Genomic DNA, 8,635 nt, shown 5'->3' with positions numbered 1-8,635 from the left:
ATATATGTCTTAGGGATTTGAACGAACTCTTTTCATTTGTAATTTCAACATGCTTCTCTATAAATTTCAATATATAGCTATAAAATACATAAAATTTTAAGATAAAGATGAAACATTTCTGTAACCGTAAATTTAACTTACTATTGCATCTTCCACTTACGACAATATATTTTTGTCCTAAAATTCGGCAACAGCCACGAAAATTACAATAAAGAAATCTTTTTCTGAAAATTTAATATTATTTGTATTATTGTGAAAGAGAAGCAGATCGCTCTATATTTCAAGTATATATATATATGTGTGATATAGTGATAAATGTTCAATTATGGAAGTGATTATATCTCCCTAAACATACACATTATAAAGCCTAATTTATCTTTCCTTTCTTCCATATGTATTTTGTAAGTTTCACCCTAATTTTTATATTCTTCGAGAAAAGTATATCTGTATTCAAATTAATCTTCTATTTGCGAAAATGGAAACACCAAATATATTTTTATCGTAAATACGTCGGTTATCAATACTACTTATCAATAAGCGTTTACATAAACGCGGTGAAAACCACGATTCATAGCATCGAAGAAACTTTTCGAAAGCAATATTGTTTACGTGACCTCTAAGAGGGACTTCTTGGCACTAAGGTATTTACACTTTTGTGTTTATTTTTGCGTCTTTAGCGTATAGGCCATGTGCATTAAATATATAATGCAGGGTAATTTCTTAATGATACAGTATTTCTCGTTATCTTCTTGCGGATAATATTTACGTCTTTAAGTAATTTGCTGAATTCATGCGAATCTTTGTTGAGATCACTCTGGGTACTAATTGTCTAGGACACAGTGCGGGATAAAATAAAGAATTGGCACGTACAACCTGATTTTCGTCTAAGAGACACTAGAATATTTGGTTGATTTTGGTGACAGAAAAGAGTGTAGTTATTTTTGTCGAATCCATTTGTTTGAAAAACTGAAACCTGAATCACTTTTTATAATATGTTCGTATAGAATTACATATCAGCATATACTGGGTTTTATTTCTGCTTTTTAAATTAATCACTACTACTTTATTCTCTTTTAAACCGTGCTTGAATTTAATTAACCCAGGCAATTTTTGCTTACATAGAATTGTTTTTATCACATGTTGTGCCTTAAGGTTTAGATAATTCAGTATATACTTCGTTGCTTACTAAATTTACTATTTATTCGTCTAATTGCAAGCAGTTTACTCCAGTCGACGCAAAGGGGCCGCGGTGGCTCAGTGATAGAACGTTCATCTCTGGTGAATGGGGTGAACATTCGTTCGATCCCAACTCACGCCAAGTGAACTTTGTGGTAGACAAACACCATGTGCGTGAGTTTCGTCCCACTTTCTTCATTCCACCATTTCATTCATTTCTCACCATCATAACGAACGTAAAACTGAAAAATTTCATTTTTTCCAGTCGACGCAAACTACTTTTAAGAGATATTCTGTGTATGTGTTTTATAAGATCCGACATTATGCAAATTGTCAAATATTTCACTTACAAATACAAAATATACACAGTACAAAAATATAAACTACAAAGTGTGAAGCAAAATGGAAAAGTAATTAAGAAAGAAAATCTTACTCACATGCGTAACTCTCAACGGTATAACATGCTAGAGATAGTTTTAGTGTAAAAGTTATGTAATGTATAAAAAATGTCTGCTGTGTAGAGTTTACATTGAGATTTTTTACAGGCATAAAACTTACACTTGTTCACGTTGCATTTTTATTTTACTCCACATCACATCCTTTACATCTTCCAATTTGTTCGTGTAAAACAGTTATTATAGCAGTGAGTTTTCAGAAGCCCTTATTTGAATTTATTCTTCCGCAAGTTCTTTTCAAGTTATAATAGAAAATTTCTACGAGCAATATCGCTATTCCACACAAGTTTATACTAAATCCATGAATTTACACCAGCAAAATCGAGTATATTACTCTCAACTGTTTGATGGCTATTGTTTGCGCGGATCTTTCAAGTGTATATTCCATGGTCATTTAATCTACAGAAATCTCTATGCCGTATTGAATTGTTATAAAATTTATCCTTTCAAGTCCCTCTATATCGCCTGTACAACCTTTTAACTGTAGATTTATAGTACTCAAAACAGACTATTTTTGTTTCCACTGGTATACTGTCAGGATAAAATGATTAGCTTTATTGCAACTGTACAACACAACTCTTCTCGTGTTCTCTTATCACAAGTCGGCATTTCTTAAGAGCCTTAATAATAGTACCAAGGAAAGTAATTCCATTTTCCTGTAGCCTTTCAACTAGAGCTAAATTCTAAAACACACACAGACGCATATATATATATATATATATATATATATATATATAAATTATTTTTATAATATGACCAAACCACAATTTAAATCCCATTATTGTTATGTAAAAAACCGATCTAGATATAACTTATATTTTGTTAATTTAAACATTCTTAGTTAATGTTCACCTAATTAAAATAACGAGAAAGTAACTATAAAGTCAAAGAAGCTTACTATCTTTGTTTGTCTTGAAGGAATTCTAAATATTCTCTAATCATAAGTAACCTGTCTTTTTTAAGATTAAAGAATATGTGTTGTTGACAAATGAGAAGGTAAGTAAAGCCAACCAGCTTGTAATGTTAACTTTCCAGGTGTGAAGCTTGATGAAATAAATAAATACGAAATTCAAAAATCCTGTATAAATTAATGATTTGTAGCTTATTTTCTTATCAGAATTCAGGCAACATGTTGTTGTCACAAATGTAAAGGTATTACCACGTAGTAGGAAAGTTTGTATGACCTGCATACGCAAATGTAACTAATTTTTGATGAAAGAAATGTAAAGTGAAGTATTATGTAGTTTTAACCTGGTTGTTATTCGTTCGAAATCTACAAATATTAACTCCCAATGAAGTACTATTAAACATAATTATTATTATTGTAATAAAGATATGAGAAATTAAATGATATGACTACATAAGTAAACAAACAAAAAAGTAACAAAAATAATTGCACTATTGTACCGAATAATATGTCACAACAGCTTAATTCAGGGAACCTCACTATCTTGGATACTAACCGTCACAACCATATTGCAAATACACTATACAATACTTATAAGTGAAACATCAAAGCTAATGATAACCTAATTGAATTGCAAGCAATTACTGATATCAAAAAGCAATAGGTACTATTCTATTGACTCCATTCTGGTTCTAGGGGTCCCTGGTTTGATCCAAGGCTAAGTGAGTTTGTGGTGGACGACATCGTGTCCAAGGGTTCTCCAGTGTCCTCCCACTTTCTCATTCTACTGTATCTTTCACCAACATTCACTTACTGTTTCATCCGTTTCCTTTGGCACTTCGCTTGCGTACTGTGGGACGTTAAACTAAAGATTTCATTTCATTTCCTTATCCGGTTTTGACCCGAACCAACAGCCTGGACTCCCTGAATATGTTGCACATTTATAAAGCTTTTATAATAAAACTGTCCATTCAATTTTCCATTTGTTTTTTTATTAATTTTCTATGTGTTTGTACTTTTTTTTAGCAGCTCGTTTTCACACTTTGCCCTTGTCTGATTTGCTTCCCCAACGAACCTGACCTGAATTTTGAAACAGTAAATAATCTGTGGAAGTTCATTCTTATTGGATCACGAGTCAGCAGTTATCATGAGACACAGCGGACACACACAAATGTTGTGAGACTTCAGTAGTAGACCTTGCTTACGATCGGTCAATTATGAAAAAAAAAAAAAAAAACTTGTAATTTCCTGCTTTGGTATCCAGTTGAAGCACTCCCCATTCGCATGAGGGTTCTATATTAGTACACAATTTAAACCTCCAAATAACATTCGAGAACATTTTTAGTGTTTCTTTTTCTTTGTTACTAACAAGTAAACCTTACGTTTGGGTGAATCGAGTTGCTGACTGAGACACATATGAGAAAGTAGTACTAAATGTGGTCAGTATTTCAGTGAAGTTATAGGTGCGAAGCTCCAGTGGTTTAGGAGATACAGCTACCAGAACATCACATGGAAGTACAGAATAGCATTCATACAGTTGGAGGTAAAAGCCCTTTAAGACCTCTTGTAACGACAAAAGGTGAATAACAAATATATGGGTACATATTAGGACTAGGGGGAAGTCATATAGTAAGGGTATACATGACGGCGGCCATCTTGAAATCCGCCATTTTGAATTAAGGTTAAGTTTTTAAAATAGGAATAGGGTCATGTGATACATGATTTAAGGCGCAAATTTACTCAGAAGAACAATGGTGACGTTAATTTTGATTTACGCGCATTTGGTAAAGAGTTACAAGGAAATTAAATATTGTTGCAGCATATGTATTAGTCCTTTACCCAACCTTGTAAATTTTGTGTCAATGATAATAATTAAATAAAAAGCAGGTGGATAAATATTAGGTCTATGGTAAGAGTTGTCTTGATGGCGGCCATCTTGAAATCCGCCATTTTGAATTAAGGTTAAGTTTTTAAAATAGGAATAGGGTCATGTGATACATGATTTAAGGCGCAAATTTACTCAGAAGAACAATGGTGACGTTAATTTTGATTTACGCGCATTTGGTAAAGAGTTACAAGGAAATTAAATATTGTTGCAGCATATGTATTAGTCCTTTACCCAACCTTGTAAATTTTGTGTCAATGATAATAATTAAATAAAAAGCAGGTGGATAAATATTAGGTCTATGGTAAGAGTTGTCTTGATGGCGGCCATCTTGAAATCCGCCATTTTGAATTAAGGTTAAGTTTTTAAAATAGGAATAGGGTCATGTGATACATGATTTAAGGCGCAAATTTACTCAGAAGAACAATGGTGACGTTAATTTTGATTTACGCGCATTTGGTAAAAAGTTACAAGGAAATTAAATATTGTTGCAGCATATGTATTAGTCCTTTACCCAACCTTGTAAATTTTGTGTCAATGATAATAATTAAATAAAAAGCAGGTGGATAAATATTAGGTCTATGGTAAGAGTTGTCTTGATGGCGGCCATGTCCAAATCCGCCATTTTGAATCAGACAAAATTTTAAACAAAACGCATAACAGTGACACCTTATTAATAGCAAATTTTACCATAAATCCAAGGGTATAACAATTTTTGCTTTATCATTAACGAGCACAAAGGTAAATGGGAATAGAGTAATGCAGGATAGATGACTTCTGGCTAGAAGTTAATCAGATATACAATGGTGGCGTTACAATGTTAGTTGTTTGATGCTATACTTGCACGCCATTTCGTTGTTTTTCTTGTACGCTGTTCACATCTATTTCTCGCTCGCTCTTGTCCTCACTGTACTATTGCTCACCTTGTCTGTGCCACGCACACACGACATCAATATTAATCCACCTGCTTTTTATTTAATAATTATCATTAACACAAAATTTACAAGGTTGGGTAAAGGACTAATACATATGCTGCAACAATATTTAATTTCCTTGTAACTTTTTACCAATTGCGCGTAAATCGAAATTAACGTCACCATTGTTCTTTTGATTAAATTTGCGCCTTAAATCATGTATCACATGACCCTATTCCTATTTTAAAAACTTAACCTTAATTCAAAATGGCGGATTTCAAGATGGCCGCCGTCAGGTATACCCTTACTATATGACTTCCCCCTACTCCTAATATGTACCCATATATTTGTTATTCACCTTTTGTCGTTAAAAGAGGTCATAAAGGGCTTTTACCTCCAAGTGTATGAATACTATTCTGTACTTCCATGTGATGTTCTGGTAGCTGTATCTCCTAAACCCCTGGAGCTTCGCACCTATAACTTCACTGAAATACTGACCACATTTAGTACTACTTTCTCATATGTGTCTCAGTCAGCAACTCGATTCACCAAAAGGTAAGGTTTACTTGTAAGATAAAATTTCTTCAGCTAGCAGACAACACTCAACATTATGGTAATGTGATGATTAAACTTTTTAAAAAGAATAATATAAATAATAACATATGCTGACCCTTAAATATTTACAACTAAACACAGATCAAAACGGACAGAACATCACATAGATGCACTGGACTTCGTTTGGTCATAAAATTATAAAAAAAGGCAAAACTTTCTACAACAGCAATGAACAGAGTACACAATTTAACACGTTCCAATCTGCTTTTATCTATTAGCCTGGAAGCCATTCCCAGTAGACAGGAGCCGTATAAAGTTTGGGAGAGAATTTATATTGCAATGTTGGAATATTTGAACACCAGAAAAAATATTTCTACACTTTCTTCTGGAGGCACAAAATTTTAATATAACGTTCCTTGTGAACAAGTTAACTGCCGTAATTGTATTTCAACGGATTTATATGTAGGTATATATTGCCGTAATTGATATAAAATGTAATGATGTATTAACACATAATTTGTACCCGTTTTTTAAGTGCTGCCTTACCTGTTACAACTTCTTGCCTCTTCTTCCCACTTCTTTCGTGGTTTTGTGGATAACTACTGTTGTTCTCCGAAGTTATAGTTTATGAAGACTCCACATCACTTTCCACATTGGAGACATCATTGCTGGATCCAATGGATTGTGAGATTGTTTCTATAGACTATAAAGTTTGTTTGTACGTGTCCCTTTCTTTTGCTAACGAACGCAGTACTTGATGTCTCGATGTCATTTTCAATGTCAAACACATACCAAGGACTACAGAAATATCTATGTAAGTCTAAAAAATGGCAACGTTCTTTCTATGGCTTTTATGCATCTGCACCAGGCTTGATATAGGGTATACGGCAGGAATGTGGGGAAACTCATGTCCTTAGTAGAAGGTACTCCTTAGTTCATGCGTACAGAAAATTTTAAGGTACCGGTAGGTACCTGATGTTTGGGTAAGAGCCTAACAAACAAGATCCATCCAAAGGGGATGAATCAATTTAATTGAATATTCAAGCATAGAAGGATCAAGAGTAATTTCAGTTGCCAATCTCAGGAAGTATCGATGAATTTAAGCTCTCATCTTCAGTGGTTAAATACAGTTATTTATGTACCCTTCAAAATTTCAATACTGTTTTATCTAAAACTTTCGGAACTTATTTAAACTATGAATTTTGTTAGTATGCACACTAGTAGTTAGTGTCTAAAGCTTTGCCCCAAATAAACTAATAAGCATGAATAACGTATGGATTTTAAGCCAAACAGTACCATTACTGAAGTTATAAATGAAAGAAATGCGAAGTATCTGAATTTTATACTATACTAGCCCAAAGCACTCAACCTGTAACTTAGACTCTTCTATGATTAGTCAATCCAAAGTTGGGGCGCGGTAGCTCAGTGGTAGAGCGTTCACCTGATTCGATCGCAGCTTGCGCCATGTGGACGTCGTGGGGGACAAACACCGTGCTTGTGAGTTTTCTCGGGGTTCCCCGTTACACTTTCTTCATTCCACCATTTCATTCATTTCTCATCATCACCGTCCCTTTAGCCTAACCAGCATAACAGTGGAACGTAAAACTGAAATATTTCATTTCAATTCAACGTTATAACCAGCTTTCCATTGTAATGTCCAATATATACTGTACCTACGTACTTAAAGTGCCAAATGAAAATTCACTTGAAGTTGTTGTAATTTTCTTAAATTTGAACCCATCTTAACCGAAAGTTGGGTTCAAGCGTAGTTAGCCCTAACGCTGTAAACGGGTAACCTTACTCCCAAATTTCAACAACCCTAAACCACATCAAAATTACGTTCGCTAACCAACACATTACCGTCCGCTGTTCCTTTTTACATGACAGCGTATTAACGTCCCAGAATACAGTTTACCAACCGTGACCTCGCGACCCTTAAGCCTTCCTTTATGCCCCCGCGAATCAACGTACAAATACCCGAAGTTACCCCAAATAACCTGTAACACCGCGAAAATTACACCGGAAATTTGGAAATCACAATAACATCACAATTAGAACCCTCTTTGAAACCATCTTTTTTTCATCCCTTACGATTGTACAGACTTTTGAATAACGATACAGGAAAGGGTGCAAATTTATACTTTTTCATAAAATATTGTAGTAATAAGCGCTACATTAATTGTACATAAAGTCGGGGCCATGGATAAGCGACTATTTTTCCTGGAAGAGGAAAGACTGTCCTCTACCCCCTGTAGCTTAGCAACCGCAAACTTCACTGGGGTTCTCGAAGCAGTCAATGCTGCCAGATTTCTGAATGACCTTGTTCCTCCCTGTTTTAAGGTTTTCAGTCCAGATTGTCATGTGAGGACAGCAAAAGTACGAAGTGATTTTTCAGTTTACCCTACACACCAACTTGCATAATGTTTTTATTCGAAAGTTTTGGGTGAAGTGACATACTTATGTATTGCCCATAAAAGATCTACACGAAAAAATGAACTAACGAAGATCTCACTTTTTAAAAAAAGGATCCTCTTTTCTTCAGAATGACATTTAAAAAAAGGAAAAGCGAAGTGTATAAATGCCTTTAAAAGGGTAAATATTTATTCTCAATTCCTGCAAGAAACTTTACTTTTGGTGCTATAATTTACAACTTAAGGCAGGCAGTAGGGTTATTCCTTTTTTTTTCCTCTTGAGTTTTACAGTTTTCCGGATTTTGCAAACCATAATAAAATGAATCACATCC

Source organism: Thermobia domestica, chromosome 1, assembly GCF_964235325.1.
Source record: "Thermobia domestica chromosome 1, izTheDome1.hap1.1, whole genome shotgun sequence".
NCBI lineage: Eukaryota > Metazoa > Arthropoda > Insecta > Zygentoma > Lepismatidae > Thermobia > Thermobia domestica.
Note: the sequence above shows the minus strand (reverse complement) of the source record.